Below are 23,898 nucleotides of genomic sequence, written 5' to 3' on the forward strand. Positions count from 1 at the left end.
GTAGTAGTAGTAGTAGTAGTAGTAGTACTAGTAGTAGTAATAATAATAATAGACTACGGTGGCTGTTATATTTACTAGCGTCGAATGAGAAGACCATTTTGGGCAAGTACCCATGAGATCTACAGGAGGGTTCGTGGCGGTTTCCCCTGCACTCCCCAACCTCCACTTTATCCTCCTTTTAGAATAAAACGAGATAAAGAAAATAAATGGTGATGAGCAAATCGTGTGTAAACATTCTTTCGTTTGCTGTGTATAGCTGTGAACATTCGTTTGCTCAGTGTACAGCTATGGTTTGTCAAATCTATTACTAAAATGAGAAGTGTGTATGTGGGTATGTGTGTATGTGTGTGTTGTGTATTGTGTTGTGTTGTGTTATGTGGGTATGTGTGTGTGTGTGTGTGTGTGTATGTACATGTGTGTATGTGTGTGTTTATGTGTACAGTCGGACCCGCTATTCGCGGTTCCGCTATTCGAGGGTTCCGCATACTTGCGGTTGATAAAATGTGATCTGTATAAAATGTGAAAATGGCCGTACTGAAGAGCTCATTGGCCATACTGAAGAGCTCATTGTCATGCTGAAACAGGAAAGGTTCTTCCCCAAACTGTTGCCGCAAAGTTGGAAGCACACAATCGTCTAGAATATCATTGTATGCTGTAGTGTTAAGAGCATTAAGCACTTGCTCACCTAGCCTAGCCCTTTCAACGTGGCACCATCATAGGATGTAATAGGATGTAAAGGATGTAAAGTAACGTCATAGTATGTAAAGTAACTTTCAACGTGGCACCGTCATAGGATGCCACCTTTCCAACAAGTCAGTTCATCAAATTTCTGCCCTGCTAGAGCTGCCCTGGTCAACTGTAAGTGTTGTTATTGTGAAGTGGAAACGTCTAGGAGCAACAACAGCTCAGCCGCAAAGTGGTAGGCCACACAAACTAACAGAACGGGACCGCCGAGTGCTGAAGTGCATAGCGCGTAAAAATCGTCTGTCCTCGGTTGCAACACCAAACTGCCTCTGGAAGCAGCATCAGCACAACAACTGTTCATCAGGAGCTTCATGAAATGGGTTTCCATGGCCGAGCAACCGCACACAAGCCTAAGATCACTATGCGCATTGTGCAATGCCAAGCATTGGCTGGAGTGGTGTAAACGTCGCCGCCATTGGACTCTGGAGTAGTGGAAACATGTCTCAGGAGTGATGAAATGCGCTTCACCATCTGGCAGTCCGACGGACAAATCTGGGTTTGGTGGATGCCAGGAGAATGCTACCTGCCCAAATGCATAGTGCCCACTGTAAAGTTTTGTGGAGGAGGAATAATGGTTTGGGGCTGTTTTTCATGGTTCGGGCTAGGCTAGGTGAGCAAGTGCTTAACGATCTTAACGCTACAGCATACGATGATATTCTAGACGATTGTGTGCTTCCAACTTTGTGGCAACAGTTTGGGGAAGACCCTTTCCAGTTTCAGCATGACAATGCCCCCGTGCACAAAGCGAGGTCCATACAGAAATGGTTTGTCGAGATCGGTGTGGAAGAACTTGACTGGCCTGCACAGAGAGAGCCCTGACCTCAACCCCATCGAACAAGGGAAATTTCAAGGAGTGGATCTTCGTGATGGATTGGTAACAGATTCTGAGCTGTGGACTGGACAGATCGTCCATTTAGACTTTAGACTTAGAGGAAGAACACGGTGAGTACATGGATCATGCCTGCGATGAAAATATGTTAGATGTTGTGAATCAGGGTTCAATGGATTCTACATTGGATATCAACAAAGTTTTTTTTGTGCTGAAGAAAGAGTAGGCAAGTTATCACTGCTACATTGGAGAATTCCAAATTCTTGCCACTTTCAGTCAAAGGTCAGGCCTGGCCAGCCATGTCATGAAAGACTTGTGCCAAAAACTTTTCCCGGCAGACCCCAGAAGAAGATGTGGCTAATTGTCTCGTTAAATAATAATAATAATTCATTTATTTTGTATAGCGCTTTTCATGAAGCCCAAAGGCGCTTTGAGTCTTATACCAGACTTAACCCTCATATGATTTTGTACACTGATTTTGTACACTTAAAGATGAAGAAATGTTGGCGGAATAAGATTTTGCTGATATCCCACCCCACTGTTACATGTAAACTGTAAATCTCAGTCCAGTGAAAGTGTTGTGCTCAGCAAATTACTGTTCGAACAGAGGAAAAATGATGGTTTTATCAAGATTTTGTACACTGCTCCTTTCCTATGCCATCTCCAGGCGCTGCATGACGTCATTGCTGGGCACCGAAGGAGGCTCGGCAATGACGCACGCTGAAAGGGAGTACTCAGTTTTCACTCTGGTTGTTTGTTTGTTGTACACCGCACCTTTCCTATGCCATCTCCAGGCGTTACATGACGTCATTGCCAGGCACCGAAGGGGGGTCGGCAATGACGCACGCTGAAAGGGAGTACTCCGTTTTCACTCTGGTTGTTTGTTTTCTTGTATTCTTGCTTCTTTGTTTGTTTGTCCGGGTGATATCTCAGCTATCATTTGAGCGAGGAACCTGAAATTTGGGCACAATAGTGAGTAAGTACTTTGCCAACATATATTTTTTGTTTTTTGATTAATCAATTTATTGATGAGTTGCTTAATTATTATCGATTAATTAAGTACTTTTATATTTCCTTTCTCATCTGGGCAATATCTCAGGCACCTTTTGAGTTAGGAAGCTGATATTTGGACACGACAATGACCAAGTGATTTGGCTATCAAGGCTATTTTTTATTTGTTGATTAATCAATAAATCGATTAATTATTTAATTATTCGATGAATGACTTAATTAATTTTTTTTAAAGTTACAGATTCGGATGAAATGGTGGTGTTTTATGTATTCTATTAGCCAATTGATTAACTATTTATTTTTTATGATTATTATTTATTTATTTTCATTATCAATCATTTATTCATTTTCTTTCTCATCTGGGCAATATCTCAGGCACCTTTTGAGCTTGGAAACTAATATTTGGACATGACAATGACCAGGTGATGTGGCCATAAAGGATATTTTTGATTTATTGATTTATTATTTAATCGATTAATTATTTATTGATTAATCAATTAATTATTTTTATTTTTATTAATGACTTATTTAATTACATTTCTAAAAGATGCATCTTCGGATGAAGCACTAGTGGTTTAGTTATGTTATCAGCCAATTGATTAAGAAAATATATTATGATAATCTTTTATTGATTTTAATTATGCAATTAATCAATCAATTAGTGTACACCTCTCCCTCCCAATGCAGTCTCTATGAGCTGCACTGCGGTATTGCCGGCACCAGAGGCGCCCCGGCATTGCCGCGCTGTAGGATATTTAATTATTTGGCATGGCGGCGGTGTACTTTGAATGTATCTGTACTTGTTTTTTTTGTTTTTTTAATACAAAGACGATGATGAGTTTTTTAAAATAAATAAAATGAAAGACAGTTTGATGAGCTGCTGGATCCAGTTGATTGACACTGCAAGCGTTATTGAAGTCCCAGATTTCTTCTTTCGCATCATTGGCTGGGGAGCGTGGCTGTGCCACTGATGCAGTGCCCCTGTATGTTAGAGCAGGCATTTTGTAATGTGTTCAGGGTGCCTACTGGCGATAGCTCACCTACTCTTCACGAAGGACGTAGTGGGATCTTTAACGTCCAGCAACTAATGCCGGCCCACGGCACACCCAGATTAGCGTTCATCCGAGCGACCACTCACACATTGATGCATTTCCCAGCAAGTAAAACATCAGGATGGCAGCTTTTTTTCGAGATTCGAGATTCAAACCCAGGCTAGACAACTCAAAGGCGAGTATGCATACCTCTAGGGCTCTAGGCTATCCTGCCAAACCAAAGTCCCAAACTAACAGAATTTTGCAACATGCTTCCAGAAGTTCACAGCCGAATGTAATGTGAAATGTTTCGATATAAAGTTTGGAAAATTAATTTGAGCATTTCACATTGCTATTTTTGAATATAGTGGTTTATAATACTTCCCTAGAGAGACTGCCGGTTGCTGCAAGTACTCGAGAGCCAAAAACTTTCTTATTGCACCTGTGCTGCAACTGGGATAAACTGATATCATCAAAGATGTGACGACTTCAAAGATGTATTTTTTCTTTTTTAAGACTAATTAGCTCCGTCACCTAAGGTGGGACGGATGCAATGTTTTCACCCTTGTCTGTTTGTCTGTTATCAGGATATCTCAAAAGGTATACAAGGATTCGGACTAAATTTGCTGGACAGGTTTAGTGTGTGACGAAGACGAATTGTTTCGATTTTGATGAATATTAGGATCCGGATACGAGAATTTTTTTTTTTTTCAAGTAATTCTTCACCATTGAGAGATATATCAAAAAGTTGTGGGCGGATTATGACAAAACTTGGTGGATGGATTGGTTAGATGACAAGAACAAACCGATTTGATTTTCGTTCTGGTCCAAATCCAGATCTGGCTGTTCAATCTGGTGGAAGAATGCTCTCTACCGAATGCTGTTCTCGTATTTAATGTTATAGCTTTTTGTGGTTGGCATATGTCCATGTCTGAGCATGGCTCTGCTCTAAAATACGTCTTTTATGCATGGTGGGAAACGATGAATTGAGAAAAAAGTTACATTTGACAAAACGAAAAGAGGGTGTTCGAGTTTATGAGGAGGGATGAGAAATGGGAAGCAATTTGAGTAGAAGGAGGAGTAGGGAAGGCAGTAAATAAATGGGTCACAAAGGGACAGTAAATGTATTGGTCACAAAGGGATTGGTGGGAACGATGTTGGGGTGGTGGGAAACGGAGGATCAAAATTCCTGCCAAAATTTTGTAGATGGCCCATATGAAGGCAAATTTCTTTAGAATGCCTAACTAGATATTAACTATCCATTCTTGGTGCAGATGGATTATGAAACAATAATTGTCCCCGGTCGCTCCGCGGAGCGAAAGGGGGACTATGGTTTTTCCCTCCGTCCGTGTGTGCGTCCGCCCGTGCGTCCGTCCGTCCGTGCGTGCGTGTGGGCTTGCGTGCGTGCGTAAGCGAAGGACCGAATTCTAATTTGGTGTATGGGTGCAACCCACGTCAAAATCCAAGATGGCCACCGCCATGTATGTCTGAACCTTGTGAGCGGAATATCTTGAAAAATAAGCGAAGTACCAACTTCTAATCTGGTGTGTGGGTGTATCTAGGCATAAGGAAGAACGCTATTGAAAATTGGGTCGCCACGTCAAAATCCAAGATGGCCGCCACCATATATATGTCTGAACCTTGTGAGCGGAATATCTTGAAAAATAAACGAACTACTAGTACCCTACTGCTAAGCCGCAATGAGCCAGCGAGGAAAGCCTCTTGCCACTATTTTACCCATCACTATGGCATCAGTAGGTTAGGTAGTTGGTAGTAGGTAGGTGTAGTTGGTACCGTACCTAGTTCAAAATGACACCATTTGCATTCTGGATGAGATTAAAATTCATAAAACTTCCTTCTTGATTAATTTGGTGAATTCCGTCTCAATTTCGGATATTTCCGGGTGTGAAAAACTTTCCCCTACGGCTGCGAGATTTCTAAAAAATAATTCTTCGTCAATTTTAGAATATTTGACGCCATTTTCAGCCTCCGGAACGCGGTCATAAGCTTTTTTGAAATAGTTTTTCAAATGCTCGAATCTCATTGGTTCCGGTGTTTGGTGACGATTTTCGTTGAAGATAACCAGGGCCCATGCGGGCCTGGGGAACGAGGTTGGTCTTAAAGTATTTTAATTACAAATTAGAGGTGCATAAGATTGTGAATCAAAAAAAGATGGGTGAAACTGAAACAAACTCCGATTGAACTTTTTCGCAAATTTTTTATGCATACTTCCGCATCCGCAATATGGCGGCCTCCATTGAGTGATTTGGTGCGTCAAAGCTTGGAATTCTCAAAAGATCCAGCAAAATCTGGCTTTTCAACATAATACGTACGCGTTCATTCACAACACCGGCTTCGCCGGTTACTAACTTCGAATCTGGTGTGTGGGTGTGTCTCCAACCCACTCGCAAATATTATCGACTCTTCCATGTTTCCTGCGTCTTCCACTTTGTCAACTCACATCACTTCACCGACGGGGGACCTAGGCGTAACGCTTGTTCTTTTTCAAAATCCCCCTTCCTGTATTTTTTTCAACTCGTGTAGGGGATAACAGGGAGTCTGTGCCACCAAATACCAGGACAGGTGGGTCGTCTGGTAAATCAGGCTGAGAAACACTGCTCTGGGACATCCTGTCAAAACTGTTGTCTTGATGCTTTAAAGGCAGGGGATGTGTCCTGGAGTATGCCGACCTTTCCGAGGGGACATTAAGGAGTTAAATTGACTATTTCCTAGAAGTTGCTTGTGGATTAAGAAAAACCATGCAGTGCTTTGATATCGAGTATGTTTGCATTGTGTGTCGGTTCTGTGTCAAAATTCCTGCCCTGGTCGAGGGCTGATTCGGAATGGAATGGAGGGAGGGAAGAGAAGATCCTTGTAAAGAGTTGACCGAAGAATAATTGGTGTCCAAAAGATTGCTCCGTTATTGCAATGTCACAAATCCATGGCCTTGAAGTAGAACACAGTCATAGAAAAAGTCGCTGAGACAAAATAAACAATTACCATTTTCAACCTCCTCTTTGCACGATGGAAACGTTTTAGCAGTACATAATATGAATGTTTAGGATGAATGGAAAGCCAATGCCAGTAATCTCTTAAATGCTTTTCTGCAATCATGCAACGGTTACGCGATGCTTATTGACTCTCCATATCTCTCCAAAGCGGAATATAATGATGTCGCATTGGTCGGGGATTATTGCACCGCATTTCAAGCCATCTTCTCGTTATTCTGGGCTAATTTGGGTGTTTCTATCGTTTCTAAAAGTCGCATCAGCTGTTTAAATAGGGAAAACTATATCAGGCTAGTTACGGTATGAGATCGTGATTTTAAAGCAAAGATGATAAGTGCATGTCTCCACTCATTGCCACTGTAAAAAAAAAATTCTTTTGATTCTAATAGTGAAAAAGATTACCAAAATGATACATCAATTTTTTTAATGCTTTAACCACCCGCGGTGACGTAATGGTTCGAGGGTCCACTCCGAGTCTGGGAAGGTGGCGGTATACAACCCAGTCGAGTCATGCCAAAGGCTCTAAAAATGGTACGTGCTGCTTCCTTGCTTGATGTTCAGCACTTGGTAACAACAGGATAGAGCACGGACAAACAACATCGGTTGGTAATAATAGCACTAACTTTGAATGGTCTGACGGCCTCCTCCTGCTTCGAAGTTCCTTGTAAGGGATCTTATTATTATTAGTAGTAGCTATGAAGAGTACCCGTCCCAAGTGAGGAGAAAAGCTAGCATAGGATCCCCCTCCCCTCTCTCCTCCCTCCCCCACTCTCTCTCTCCCACTCCCTCTTCTACTCTCTCTCCCTCCTCCCTCTCTCCCACTTCTTCCTCTACTCTCTCCCCCACTCCCCTCTCTCCCCACTCTCCCCCACTCCCCTCTCTCTCTCCCCCACTCCCCCCACTCTCCCCCACTCCCCTCTCTCACCCCCACTCCCCTCTCTCATCCCTCCCCCACTCCCTCTTCTACTCTCTCTCCCACTCCCCTCTCTCTCCCCCACACCCCTCTCCCTCACCCAACTCCCCTCTCCCCCCCACTCCCCTCTATCTCCCCCACTCCCCTCTCTCCTCCCTCCCCCACTCCCTCTTCTACTCTCTCTCCCACTCCCCCCTCTCTCCCCCACACCCCACTCTCTCCCACACTTCTTCCTCTACTCTCTCCCCCACTCCCCTCTCTCCCCACTATCCCCCACTACCCTCTCTCCCCCCCCACTCCCCACTATCTCCACCACTCCCATCTCTCCCCTCTCCCCCACTCCCCTCCCTCTCCCCCACTCCCTCCTCTACTGTCTCCCCCACTCCACTCTCTCCCCACTCCAATCTCTCCCCACTCTCCTCTCCGCCCCACTCTCTCTCTCTCTCTCCTCCCCTACTCCCTCCTCTACCCTCTCCCCCACTGCCCTCTCTCCCCCACTCCCCTCCCTCCCTTCCCCAGTCCCCTCTCTCTCCCCCAAATCCGAATTATTTTCCGATTTCACTATAGATTTCGACATAATTATTTAGGCCATGAGTTCCGATCGCAGAAATGTTGAATCAGATTTCAAACATCAGCTTTTAATAAGCCTTTATGATAATCTTGCCAGGAGCCAATCACAGTGCAACTAGCCTCACACAACCAATCAGTCCAACAGGGAACAGACGAATGGACAGCCTCCTTGTCAAATCTATATATCACATAAATAAATAAAAAAAAAAAAAGAGAGATATATATATATATACAGTCATGTGAAAAAGTAAGTGCACCCCATGTAAAGTTTTGACTTTTTCAACATATTTCAACATACAGCTATTTGATCTTCATTTCAACAATATCTATCTATAATTCCAGTAATCTCTGTACGTCTGTACGTTTGTACGTCTGTACGTTTGTTTGTCTGTGACCGCTGTTTCTCGACAACCACGGGTCCGATATACTTTTAACTTGCCAGGTATATTGCTGGGGACCCGAGGATGTGCCTTTTCAAGGTTTCATATTAATCGGACAATTACTTACCGAGCTATGTCCAAAAAACGATTCAACCAATCAGAGAGCAGCGAACGATCGCGTGTGCCGAACGTGGAGGACACACTCTGCCTCGGATGGCACATTTGAGAGCGTATTCATTATTTCACGTTTGCAAACTATGTTGGCGTTAAACTATGTTTTAAAACTAATAAAACCGAATTTGCGATTCATTCGCTTTCCTGCGCGTTTGTGCACGCGATGGCGATTTCTTTACCAAACTCCGGAAGCCCGTTCGCTTTGGACCAAACCATTGCATGTAAATAGAGGGGGGGGATTGTCACCGTACTCGCAAGCCGTTCGCTTTGGACCAAACCATTTCATGTAAATAGAGGGGGGGGATATAATTTTAGATATAGATATAGTACGGGCAATGCCCTAGTTGATAGATAAAGGTGAATAATAATAAGCAAATATCATGAAATATTTACATTTTGTAGTCCATTGTATAATTTAAATAAACACAAATGCAAATTTCGCAGGTGGAAAAAGTAAGTACACCCTTGCCTCTAAAAGGTGGTAATGCCCCCTTTGGCAGAAACAACCTCAAGTAGGCGTTTCTTATAACTGTCTACCAGTCTCTGACATCGACTGGGAGAAATTTTTACCCACTCTCCATGCAGAATTTCTTTCAGCTGTGCGATATTTGAGGGGTTTCTTGCATGCACAGCTCGTTTCAAATCCCCCCACAACATCTCAATGGGATTAGATCCGGGATTTAACTTGGCCATTCCAGAACCCTGCATTTCTTTATTTTCAGCCATTCCTTGGTGGATTTACTGGTATGTTTAGGGTCATTGTCATGTTGCAAGGTCCACCTTTGGTTTAGCTTCAACTCTCCGACAGATGGCCTCACATTATCCTCAAGCACCCTCTGGTACAATGAAGATTTCATAGTGGATTCTATGATGGTGAGCTGCCCAGGCCCTGATGCAGCAAAGCTGCCCCAAACCATAATATTTCCACCACCATGCTTTACAGTTGGTATCAGGTTCTTGTGGTCAAATGCTGTCTTTGGTTTTCGCCAAACATGTCTTCTGGTGCTGGGGCCAAATAGCTCCACCTTTGACTCATCTGTCCAGAGCACATTGTTCCAGAAGTGCTGGTCTTTGCCTCGGTGTTCATTGGCAAACTTTAGTCTTGCCCTGATGTTCTTTCTGGACAGCAAAGGTTTCCTCCTGGCACACCTCCCATGTAGATCAAATTTCTGCAGCCTCTTTCTAATGGTAGACTCGTGCATTTTGACATCAACAGTGGCAAGAGCTACCTGTAGGTCCCGTGATGACATTCTGGGGTTCTTAGAGACTTCTTTCAGCATCTTGCAGTCTGCTCTTGGGCTGAACTTGTTGGGGCGGTCTGGCCTGAACAAGTTGGCAGTTGTTTGGAATCTTCTCCACTTGGAGATGATCTTCCGGACAGTCGAATGATTGATATCAAATTGTTTGGAGATCTTTTTAAATCCCTTCCCAGACTCGTAGGCATCTATGACCTTCTTTCTGAAGGCCTCAGAGATTTATTTTGATCTCGTCATGGTGACGCCACACACTTCAACAACAAAGTGCAAACTAAACTAAATGTCTGAGGTTTAAATAAGACAGGTTCCTCCAAGATCCTCTCTAACGATGTTCTAATCATTTGCACCTGAGCTGGTGCACCTGATTCTAATTTTAGATATTTGAAGTAGTGATAAATGTAGGGGTGTACTTACTTTTTCCACATGCGACATTTGCATTTATGTTTATTTAAATTATACAATGGACTACAAAATGTAAATGTTTCATGATATTTGTTATATTATATCATGTTTATCTATCAATATTGTTGAAATGAAGATCAAATACCTGTATGTTGAAATATGTTGTAAAAGTCAAAACTTTACATGGGGTGTACTTACTTTTTCACGTGACTGTATATATTGGCAGCAACGAACGAATGAACGTAGAGCAAATGAATGTAGAGCAGCAACGAAGGCTGGAAAGGGTGGAAATGCGAATGGTTCGGTGGATTTGTGGAGTATCGTTGAGAGAGAGGAAGACAAATGATGAATTGTGAAAGATGATGGGAATAGAGCCTGTGATTGATGCTGTGAAGAGAAACAGTTTGAGATGGTTTGGTCATGTGTTGAGGAAGGATGAACGTGACTGGTTGAGAAGAGTGATGGAAATGAATGTAGAAGGAAGTGGAGGACGGGGAAGACCGAGAAAGACCTGGCTAAAGACGGTGGAAGAAGAAATGCGGGCAAGGGGGTTAACAAGGGGAGATGCAGAAAAGAGGGCAAAATGGAGAACATTGTCATGGGGACCGCAAGGCTAACCCCTGCTCTTGCAGGGAAAATGGCCTTAAAATGCCTGTTGTGTTGTGTTGTATATATATATATATATATATATATATATATATATATATATATATATATATATATATATATATATATATTTATATATATATGTTGGCACCCCATCCCCCCAGGCAGGAATACCCACTCAATTTATAGTAGCTTGGGTCAGAGTACGTGCTGGAGTATCAGTGTAAGACTCAAGTACAAGCTCATCTGCTGGTCTTGGTTGGCCACTTAAGGCCAATATTGGGATTGGAACCAGAGGTAGAATCGGGTTTGGAACCTTGGGCTGTTAAAAATGACATCTAACAGCCGAAGAACTGTTAGATGTCAATGTTAGAGTTTTGGTGACATCCACTTTTACTCCATTATAGTAAGAATTATTATTAGGGGTCCCAAAGCTTCAGGCTGGGAGCCCTTTTAAAATCGGTTTGGTTATTATTATTATTCCTCACTTTTTTGTTCCAGCAGTTTCGAGATAATTGTGACACTTGAGGGCACGATAGGGGGATATGGGAAAATGAGAAAGATATGGATTTTTGAGAAACTAATAACTAATAGTAATTTGAGAAACTCTGAAATTTTTAAATTAAAAACTTTTTTTTTGAATAAACATTTTTGAACAGTAAAAATTTGTACTTTTTTTTTTTTTTTTTTTTTTTTGTATACTGAATCGAGGCTCGTGAAAGAGCTAACATTTATTTCACAAACAAATCAACCAGACAAACAAAATATACAAAAGAGGGAGCGGAAGCCAAGATGGGGAGAGAAGGGGAAGCACACAACCACAACATTTGAGAGCAGGGAGAAGTGTGGGAGGGAGAGGGCTTGGGGGCAGGAGGCGTGGGAAGGGGAGGGGGGGGAGGGGGGAACATTTTGAACAATTTTGAATTTTGAACATTCTTTTGGAATTGTTTTTTTTTAACATTTTGATTTTTTTTTTTATATCTTTGAATTTTTTTGAAATTTTGAGAACCTTGAGAAATTTGAGAAACTTTAAAAAAAAAGTTTTTGAGAAAGTAGCAATAATTGAGAAATGGATGCAAAAATCTTTTTGATTGGTTACGTGGTATTGCCGCCATATTGGATTTAAGAAAATAACTAAATATTATTTTCTAGAGAACCGCTTTTCACATCAATGTGAAACTTTGTGTATATAATAGGATAATAGGATACACAATCGGAAAAATTTCAAAATCAATTTTGATGAAATTCTTACATGTGGTTTACCTCCATCTTGGAAGTAAGGTAAAAACCTTGAAAATCAAAAAATATACTTCTCCAGAACCACCCACCCGATGAAAGTGAAACTTTATAGATATGATTGAATCCACATCGGTAATATAGGGTTGTCAAGATGTCATCATCCATCACGGGATTTGGCAGCCATGTTAGATTGAACAAAAGCTTATAAAACCCATTTTCTCCGAAACATTAAATCTGATGTATTTTAAACTTGGCATAAATGATCACCTTGTAATGTATGTGATATAACATTTAAAAATGATGATGCCATCGGTCACGTGGTTTTGGCCGCCACTTTGGATTTAAGGTGAAAACCTTGAAAGATCTTATTTTTTGAAACCGTTCAACCAATTTTTGGGAAACTTGACAAAACCGATCAACTTGCCATGTGATAAAACGTGTTTAAATGATGATTTCATAGATCATGTGGTTCGGCCGCCATCTTGGATTTAAGGTGAAAACCTCGTTTAAAACTTTATCAATGATCTCACTGACTCCCTTGAAAATCCTCTCTATCTCTTTGCTGATGACTCCACTCTCTGCCACTCCATTCCTCATCCCTCAGATCGGCAGTCTGCAACCTCCTCACTCTCTGCAGACCTGGACAAAATCACAGACTGGGCAAACAAGTGGAACATGTCTTTCAATCCTGACAAATCTCACCCTCTTACGATGTTTCTCCGAAAAGACCGACTGGACAACCCTCCCCTCCACTTTCTGAATAATCCTCTCCAAGATGATCTGTCACTCAAGCTTTTGGGTCTCACTCTCTGCCATGATCTTTCCTGGGAAAACCACATTTGCAAGCTGGCCTCCAAAGCCAGTCGCCAACTGGGCATCCTCCGTCGTGCGATGTCCTTCGTTGGCACACCTGAGCTCCTCACCACATACAAGGCTTTCTTCCACAGCTCAATGGAATACTGCTCTCCCCTCTGGGCCGGTGCTCCTGCCTCACACCTAGCTCGTCTTCACGCTGTTGAAACCAAAGCGTTCAGAATCATTGGAATCTCCTGTGATGAAGCTAACTCCAAGGGCCTTTCACTTACTCACCGCAGGCAGGTTGGTGGTCTTTCCATCTTCTACCGACTCCTCTCCGGCCTTGCTCCCCCAGCTCTCTCTGGGCTCTGTTGCCCAAATATTCCTGCAGGTCGCACAAGATCTGCCTGCAACCCTCTTATCGTTAAACTGCCAAAATCAAGACTCTCTGCTCACCTTCACTCCTTCATTCCTCTTTTCTCCCGCCTCTGGAACAAACTCCCTCACTCTCTTCAATCCCACTCCTCCCTCCAGGTCTTTAAAACAGCTGTTCACCACCATCTCTTATCTTCCCCCATCCAAAACCTTGATCTTTTCTAACCCCTCTAATTTCACCCCAAATCCACTTTTTTGAAATACCAACTTCTTTCCTGGAAGTCCTTGGTGTCCTTGTGTTTTATACTTCTCCCACCCCCTCCCCCTTCCCACACCTCCTCCCCCCAAGCCCTCTCCCTCCCACACATCTCCCGATGTCCCTGCTCTCAAATGTTGTGTTTGTGTGCTTCCCCTTCTCTCCCCATCTTGTCTCCCGCTCCTTCTTTTGATATACCTTGTTTGTTTGTTTGATTTGTTTGTGTGATAAATGTTAGCTCTTTCACGAGCCTCGATTCTGTATCCAAAAAAAAAAAAAACCTTGAAAAATCTTCTTCAAAACAGTTCAACCGATTGATGTGAAACTTGGCACATATAATCGAGTACACCTGGAGAATATAATTATGTTGTTGACGAGGACATCATAGAAGTGGCAGGGATCCTGGCATCACTGCTCACATGTTTAATTATTATCTTTGTTATTACTGTATTATTAATGCTTTAAAAGCAAAAGTGATATAATGCAGAAGTAGAGAATCCCTATTCAGCAGTAATCAATGGTGTTGTTTGCATCGGTCAGTATTGTATATATGGTATACACAAGTAAGCCAGAATGGAAATCAGATGCTATGTGGCTTTTGATCCCCCTTCATTATATCATGTGACAATTACTTCATACTTGGCGGGTGCTCAAAGTATCTTTGACACTACCCCCAGCCTCACAGCCCCCTTCACCTTCCTTCCATACTGCCATATATTGGGCTGTGCTGTCCCATAGCAACAAAATATAGATTATATTTACCACACTTTTATTTGTGAATCTAAAAATATAATAAAACATAGCAATAGTCTGCATAGAAATAATAACAGATTACTTACCTTAACTGCCAAAGTATTGCAAGGGCCTTCATTTGCAGCTTGATGGAATACTGCTCTCCACTTTAGGCTGGTGCCCCTGCCTCTCCTTTCTTGATGACCTGCAATGCAAGGCTCTCAAAGTCATTGGGATCTCCCGCGACGAAGCTGGTTGTCTAGGCCTGTTACTCTCACATGGCAAACAGGTTAGTGGCTTCTCTACAGCCTCCTTTTTGGTCTTGTGCTCTCTAACCTCTCCTGGCTCAGTCTGTCAGTAACCCTTTTCTTGTTAAACTCCCAAAATGCAGGCTCACTGTTCATTTGTTCACTCCACTCATTTATTCCTCTCCTATCGCATATGGAATCAACTTCCCCAGTCTGTTCAGTCCCATTCTTCCCTCCAGAACTTCAAGATGGCTGTTCGCCGCTACCTTACGTCATCCCCCAGCCACACTCATGATCACTTCTACTTCCAAATCATCACATTCCCAAACACTCCCTTTTTCCACGTTATTGTGATTTCCCCCTCTCCCTCACCTCTTTCAGTTAGTTGTCAGTTGGTTTGTGCCTTTTCTGTTTCATCTCCTCTTTTACCCCTCCTCTTCTTGCTGTGTTTCATTCATCTTGTGCACAGCTTGTTCACCCCCTTATGTCCTTCTCCCCATCCCCTTGATCTCACTCTCATTTCTACTCTGCTTTTGGTGTTTCACTCTTTCCATTGTCTTCCCTTCCATTCTGCTCCAAATCTTCCACGCACCTCGATCGTGTATACAAGAGAGAGAGAGAGAGAGAGAGAGAGAGAGAGAGAGAGAGAGAGAGAGAGAGAGAGAGAGAGAGAGAGAGAGAGAGAGAGAGAGAGAGAGAGAGAGAGAGAGATAGAGATAGAGATAGAGATAGAGATGTGGTGAGGTGAGGTGAGGGGAGAGAGAGAGAGGGAGTGGGTGCTGTAATTACAGTATTTCAGACTTATTCTTTAGAATGTGTAAATATGGTATTTCATGAATCTCCCTTATGGAACGGACTTCCACGGATGAACTGTATACTTAATGAGTGGAGACTAAACTGTGGTTGGACATGTCCGATGTATCAGCAAATCCTTTCGGCCAGACCGTTGCATCGAGAGCAAAGTGTGGCTTCAGAGGTTTGCCAAAAATCAACATTACAAGCTGCTACACGTTGGCCACCCCGACCCGGATAGTTTGAAAGTGCTATCAGACCTGTGGCTCCCAAGCTCTCAACCCTGTCATTATAGCGGCCTGGCAGTGACGATGCTAATGCCACTCGACAGGAACTGAGCCGAGCCTTCGGATTGTGATGGTTTCCGTTATGCCTACGAGGAGGTCACAACGACCTTAGCTCATCTCGCTCTGGTACCCATCAGCATAAAAGGAAAGGTAAAACAAAAAATGGACTTAATGTCTGTCAGTCTTCGTCACCACCACGTACAAAATTGTCACCCTCCAAAGTGATGTCAGCATCTAGATAAACCACTTCATGCTTGCAAAGAATGCAGCCAATCCTTCATCACATTCACCATTCTAACACGAACCAACCTTAAGTCTTGTCACTGCTTGTGGTGGAAAGAAAACCCAAACATAGATTGATTCGCCACCATTTTTTGGGGAGGGGATAAAAAATTTTTTGGAGAATAACAAACACCATTTTTGGGGATTAAAATTTTATAGTGCAGTAATTAATTAATTTGTGATGTACACTGTAGAAGAGCTGGTGGGATACTCTGGAGGTACACCCACTGACGTCTGAGCTGTATAACCTGGGTTAGAACTTCGGACCAACAATAAAATGTCACCTTGGTGTTTGACAAGCTGGCCAACACATCACCGTTTGTGTCATCACTCAGATTTTTTTTTTTTTACAGGATATAAGGCTCGTAGTGGAGCTGCCCACACTTAACTGACACACACATGGACATGCAGATGAATACACGAGACACAACACCCCAGCCAGCATGTACAGCTGGGGCACAGCTGGGAAATAGGTGTTTTGGATGGGCTAAGGTGGGCTTGGGTTCTGGGTGTGTTTTTTTTAACTTGGTTCTACATGGGTCGCATCTGCTGCCGATGTCATTCTACAACTAGAACGACACTCTTTGACGTCATATCCCACCTTACAAAGCTGGCTGGGGCCCACATTGGTTTTCGTCGGTTAGGTGGGCTGAACTGGACTTCGAGTGGGCTTTGAACTGGGCTCTATGTGGGTACCAGGTGGGCCAAGTCAATGTATGTTAGTTTCAGAAGTTTTAAAAAATGACAGCCAGCAGCCAACGTGTTATCGAGACCAGCTCAACAACAGTTTTTATATGCGAGTTTGTTGTTGTCTGAAGTGAATCATTCCGTTTGAAGAAACATTGTAGTTTCCAATCAGACCCTGATGTAGATCGATAATACTTGAATCGTCACTTTTATGATACTTCGGATGGTGGTTCAATGTAGAGGGTTGGGAGTTTGATTTTTAAAAAATAGTAAATCTATACATACTATAAGAGAGATGTTTGTCTGTGTGTGTGTTTGTGTGTGTGTGTGTGTGTGTGTGTGTGTGTGTGTGTGTGTGTGTGTGTGTGTGTGTGTGTGTGTGTGTGTGTGTGTGTGTGTGTGTCGCCATTTCTCTCAGGGATGGGTGAACGGATATTATCTTCGCCTAACTTTCCAATGTTCACACCCTTGGTATTCTGGAAGCAGGAATACCACAGCAAGATGTTCCAAGACATTTCAAATGCCACAGGAACACCATTGAATTATTGAAGTATTTCCCATTATTAGCTTGTTTTGACAGATGCAAGTTAAGGTGTTATTTAAAATCACTTCAAGCAAAAGCCTCTAAAAATACACTCCATTCGATATTTCTACTGAGAGTAAAGCAGATGTGATGTAGCTAATGCAGGATTGATTTACACTCCATTTGCATTCACCTGAGGCCCAGGAAAAAATCCATGTATATCCCATGCAAATCCCATGTCCAGCCTAGGTGGGGTAGCCCACGAAAAGCCCATGCACTGCCCACGTGGGCAACCCAGTTGGCCCCCAGGTGGAGCCTATGGACAAATCCAGCTGGAGCCTATGTAACCTATGCCTATGTATGTAAGGAGCACAGAACACACATGGGAGCCACAAGTAAGCCACATAGGATTAATATGGGTCCCAGCTGGATATGCTGGCTGGGACAGGACTGTTAGACGAGGCAAACAGCCACTGAGCTTGGGGGTTGTGGCGTCACTTCCTGGGGCACTCAGGGTGCCACCAACGTCACAACAATGGCACACTCAGCAGGGTATTTCCTAAAATGGAATTTCCTCCTCTCCCTGGATGCCGATTCCTATGAGGATTGCTGTGCTCTTCTCTTTTTAAATACTGAACGTCAAGCAAGGAATCTTTGGTACGACTTGGCCTTGGCTTAAAGCACTGACCTCCCAGACTTAAACTGACGATAAACTGGATGTCGTGTCTGCGTTAAGGATCTCTCCATGTTCTTCGCGAAGAGTAGGCGCGTTTTCTCCATCATCCTCCCCAAATTCTAAATTCCTGCTTTAACTGCTGGGAATGCAATGGAAAACCACCACCATAACCATAACTTTTGCTCATTAATGGCTTGGCACCACCAACACTGAAACGACAACGCTGGAACACATCGATGATGATGCCTCGTAGTCATAAGACTATGTCATCTTTGACATGACCAAGAGGCACGTATAAACAGTTAGCAATTGATCATAGATGCACACTTATGTCTTACTATACTTACACTCTCTCTAACTTTTTAACTTTTCATTCGTCCTCCTCTTCCTCTTCCTCCTCTTCTTACGCTTCTGCTTCCTCTTCTTCTTCTTCTTCTTGCCTTTTCAGATCAGCGTGACCGTGCTGCTGATGCGGTGCCCTTTGTAGGTTCAAGCAAGAATTAGTAACTTATCCATTGTGCTATAGACAAGTCAGGAGACGACGATGGTTCACGAGCGAGCGATATTCAATGACAAAGGACGGACTATAACCGAAACAGGCCCGGACAGGCCAGGCCAGAAAATGTCAAAAGGAAGGTTACTGACCTTGAAATGAGATAGAAAATAATGTATGACTATGATGGTTAGTTAGCTACAATCAGTTATAAGGTTAGTTAGCTACACAATACCGAAAATTCGGTTCGATTCCGACAACTTTGAAACTTTGACCTTTGTCACCTTCAAAGGTCAAAGGTCGAGGATTCTGAAATTTGTTGGAAAACTTGTATTTCATGATGTATGTGATAATATAAGATCATGTACGACATTTCACCCGATCAGGAAGCGAACAATGTAATAAAACCATCAAAAATCGACTTTTCTAAATTTCTTGACCTTGTGACCTTGACCTTGGGGCGAAAATGAAAAATCGAGCTCCATGGGGCTAGACACATGACATTGGCCTAACCAAATACCGAAACGCCTGTCAGATTTCACCAACTCCTTCGGAGAAGATGTAGCTTGAACTTGATTACCCCCTAACAAGACATCTTTTTCGGGCGTGGCTCCGCCCACAATGGGCGCAATACGCCCACTCTACGCAGGACACAACTACAACTAGATCATGCTATCAACCTCCCACCGAAGTTTCATCAATATCGGATGATATTATCGGGTAGTTATGCTGCGTACAGACAGACACACACACAGACAGACGCACACGACGAATATAGTGGTCACTCTGTTTGATAACTCGTGAACCAATATCTCGCCCACTCTTCACGAAGGACACCATGGGATCTTTAACGTCCACCAACTAACACAATGATGAATCACCTTGCCTGTGAAATCACCAGCATGACAGTTTATAGCTGGGTTCGGGATTCAAACCTAGGCGAGACAGCTCAGAGATAGAGTGTGCGTACCTCGACGCAATCCTGCTAGTCCGAGCTGTTTCTAATGGTATTACAGATGGGATGAAGTGCTATTCACATAGTTACTCCTGTCATATATGTGTGTATATATATATATATATATATATATATATATATATATATATATATATATATATATATATATATATACTGTTACGGATTCGTCACTTCCGGTGTTGTGGTTTTCATCCACTTGAAACATTTCTGGTTCTATGTATTATTATTATTATTGTTTGAGGGAAATAGCCATTATTATTGTCAAAAGGTAAAAAGGTTAATGTTAAATGAAACAGGAAACCGGATCGGGAACCGGAAGACGAAGAAGAAGAGGAGGTGAGAGAAAAGAAAGGAGCGAAAAGTCGGACAAGAAGCTGGTTGCTTTGCGTTCTGGATCGAACGTTGTCAAGCAAGAGTCACAAGTGAACTTTGAATTTCCTGGATAGGAATTCCTGCGATAGGGGTTATCGCTGTGACTGATCAACCTGGGTGTCAGTTTTGGCGTTGGGATTCTGAAGAATCATCGCCGCGTCGTTGCGACTCGAGAACGAGCCGTCGGCCATTTTGATTCGTGCGCTTCGCGCGTCAAGCAAGGTATTTGCTTCGTCAGCCATTTCCACCGCTTTCAGACGTATCTGATGTGTGTGTGTGTGCACCGTGGCTTTTGGAAGATTAATTTGCGGTTCGCCGACTGAGCCGTGAAAGTTCAGACCTGGAGGGCGCCTTTGGAAATCCCATTCGCCTTGAGTTTGCCTTACGCAGTGGCGCCTTTGGATTTCCCATTCGCCTTGAGTCTGATTTACGCAGCTTTGGACCATGTGACTCTTTGCGCCGCTTCGGCCGCATACGCCTTTCTGCTGTTTTGGCGGTGTGACCAGGCCCGTCATCTGAACGGGGTTCGGGTTTCGATTCGACATCGCTCCAATGATCACTGGAGGGGATCAACTTTGAGCTATCGAGACATTGGGGAATGTTCTTTTTTCACTCACTTGGAGCACAGTGAGTTATCCTATACTAGCTGATGGTACCATGATAAGATGTGTTGATTGGACTTTTGATTGCTATTATTGTTGTATCGTTATTCTTGTGTGATTTTTAATACAATATTTGTTTGTTGATAACCATTGGTGTGGTTACCCTATTGTTTTTGACACAGAATAACATATTTTTCTGCCGTGGCTCCTCTCGGGGCTCGGAGGTACACCGTGACCAGGGGGTCGGGGAGGAGCACGTAACAATACACTACCAGTCAAAAGTTTTCGAACACCTCAATTCCTCCAGTTTTTATTGAAATTTGTGCAGTGTAACGTCTCAATGTACTCTGGAATTAAGCATAGAACAAATTAAAATTGGAGATAAAAAAATAAATCATAGAATCATTTTGTTTAACAAAATTTAATTTAAATTTTTGACTCAGCAAAGTAGCCACCTTTTGCAGATATAACCGCCGAACACACTCGTGGCATTCTTTCTACAATGGAAATCAAACATTGTTCGGGAAGTTCTTCCCAACACTGTTGCAGCATTTCCCACAAATGTGTTGCACTTGTAGGTTGCTTTGCTTTCACCCTTCTGTCCAGTTCATCCCAAACCAGCTCGATGGGGTTTAAGTCTGGAAACTGTGCTGGCCATTCCATGATTTGAAGCCTTCCATCTTGTTCATTTCCTCGAAGGTAGTTTTGACATAGCCTGGAGGTGTGTTTAGGGTCATTATCTTGCTGTAGGATGAACCCCCTGACCAACTAGGCGTATACCAAAGGGTATTGCATGGCGCTGCAAAATGCTGTGGTAGCCCTTTTGGTTCAGGGTGCCAGTCACTCTGTGCAAGTCGCCGACTCTGGATCCAGCAAAAGAGCCCCAGACCATCACGCTTCCTCCTCCATGTTTGACAGTTGGTGTCACACACTGAGGAACCATACTTTTGCCGACTCGACGGCGTACAAAAACCCTGCGTAACGAACCAAAGATTTCAAATTTTGATTCATCGGTCCATAAGACCTTCCAGTCTTCAGTAGTCCACTAGCGGTTCTTCATGGCCCAGGCAAGCCTCTTTTTCTTATTTTGCCATCTTAGCAATGGCTTTCTTACTGCCACTCGACCTGTCAAACCTGTGACTCGAAGTCTTCTCTTCACAGTTGAAACTGAGACTTGCTTATTTCGACCAGTGTTAAGCTATACTTGAAGCTGTTGTCCTGTGAGCTGCCTATCACGCAAGCTGTTGACTCTCAGAAACTTGTCGTCTGATTCTGTTGTGGCTTTGGGTTTGCCAGACCTCTTCCTGTCAGAGTTTCCTCCAGTTTCCAATATACTACTTCCTGCAGTGTAATATTGTCCAAATCATCCTTCAGAGGGTGTAATAACAGTCTGTTCCAATACTCCTTTGAAACAGACAGGGGGTTTGTAATCAAGTAATCAGCAGAGGTTGGGACACCTGTAGGAATTGTTTGCATCAACTTTCAAGGCCTTTTTTTCCCCCTCGTGGTCCCCCTGTGCTGTCTTTCCCTCGTGGTCCTCCTGTGCTGTCTTTCCCTCATGGTCCCCCTGTGCTGTCTTTCCCTCGCGGTCCCCCTGTGCTGTCTTTCCCTCGTGGTCCCCCTGTACTGTCTTTCCCTCGTGGTCCCCCTGTGCTGTCTTTCCCTCGTGGTCCCCCTGTGCTGTCTTTCCCTCGCGGTCCCCCTGTGCTGTCTTTCCCTCACGGTCCCCATGTGCTGTCTTTCCCTCGTGGTCCCTGTCTTTCCCTCGTGGTCCCCCTGTGCTGTCTTTCTCTCGTGGTCCCCCTGTGCTGTCTTTCCCTCATGGTCCCCTGTGCTGTCTTTCCCTCGTGGTCCCCCTGTGCTGTCTTTCCCTCGCGGTCCCCCTGTGCTGTCTTTCCCTCGCGGTCCCCCTGTGCTGTCTTTCCCTCGTGGTCCCCCTGTACTGTCTTTCCCTCATGGTCCCCCTGTGCTGTCTTTCCCTCGTGGTCCCCCTGTGCTGTCTTTCCCTCGCGGTCCCCCTGTGCTGTCTTTCCCTCGCGCTCCCCCTGTGCTGTCTTTCCCTCGCGGTCCCCCTGTGCTGTCTTTCCCTCGTGGTCCCCCTGTGCTGTCTTTCCCTCGCGGTCCCCCTGTACTGTCTTTCCCTCGTGGTCCCCCTGTGCTGTCTTTCCCTCGTGGTCCCCCTGTGCTGTCTTTCCCTCGTGGTCCCCCTGTGCTGTCTTTCCCTCGTGGTCCCCCTGTGCTGTCTTTCCCTCGTGGTCCCCCTGTGCTGTCTTTCCCTCGTGGTCCCCCTGTGCTGTCTTTCCCTCGCGGTCCCCCTGTGCTGTCTTTCCCTCGCGGTCCCCCTGTACTGTCTTTCCCTCGTGGTCCCCCTGTGCTGTCTTTCCCTCGTGGTCCCCCTGTGCTGTCTTTCCCTCGCGGTCCCCCTGTACTGTCTTTCCCTCGCGGTTGTCAGCTCTTTCACGAGCCTCGATTCAGTATACAAAAGGCTTAATTTACTTACAGTGCTGAAGAACAGCTGCACGTTGTTAACCGAGTTGTTAACCCATTACCTTTTCCCTGAAGAAGGCCTTTTTTTTTCCAATATAACTGTGCAATTTAAATTATCATCCTGTTTTTGCTAACCTAAACTTTTTTTTTAACGTCGAGCAGTTTACTGCTTACCTTTGTACCATTTCAGGTTATTCACTGGACTTGAATTGCTTAAATTTCAATCAAAACCTGAAAAATGTAGGTGTTCTAAATTTTTTGACCGGTCGTGTATGTATATATATATATATATACACACACAGTGCATTCAGAAAGTATTCAGACCCCTTCACTTTTTTCACATTTTGTTATGTTGCAGCCTTATGCTGAAATCGTTTAAATTCATTTTTTCCCTCATAAATCCACACATTACCCCATAATGACAAAGAGAAAACAGGATTTTAAAAAGTTTTGCAAATTTATTAAAAACAAACAAACTGAAATATCACATTTACATAAGTATTCAGACGCTTTGCTTTGACACTTGAAATTTAGCTCAGGTGCCTCCCATTTCTCTTGATCATCTTTGAGATGTTTCTACACCTTGATTGGAGTCCAACTGTGGTAAATTCAATTGATTGGACATGATTTGGACAGGCACACACCTGTCTATATAAGGTCTCACAGCTGACAATGCATATCAGAGCAAAAACCAAGCCATGAGGTTGAAGGAACTGCCTGCATGGCTCAGAGACAGGATTGTGTCGAGGCACAGATCTGGGGAAGCCTACAAAAAAAATCTCTGCTGCATTGAAGGTTCCCAAGAGCACAGTGGCCTCCATAATTCTTAAATGGAAGAAGTTTGGAACAACCAGGACTCTTCCTAGAGCTGGCCGCCCGGCCAAACTGAGCAATCGGGGGAGAAGGGCCTTGGTAAGAGAGGTGACCAAGAACCCAATGGTCACTCTGGCTGAGCTCCAGAGATCCTGTGTGGAGATGGGAGAAACTTCCAGAAGGACAACCATCACTGCAACACTCCACCGATCTGGGCTTTATGGCAGAGTGGCCAGACGGAAGCCAAACAGTTCAATCTTGGTTTCATCAGACCACAGAATCTTGTTTCTCACAGTCGGAGAGTCGTTTAGGTGCTTTTTTGCAAACTCCAAGCGGGCT

The sequence above is a fragment of the Myxine glutinosa genome, chromosome 9, assembly GCF_964187855.1.
Source record: "Myxine glutinosa chromosome 9, kmMyxGlut1.1, whole genome shotgun sequence".
NCBI lineage: Eukaryota > Metazoa > Chordata > Myxini > Myxiniformes > Myxinidae > Myxine > Myxine glutinosa.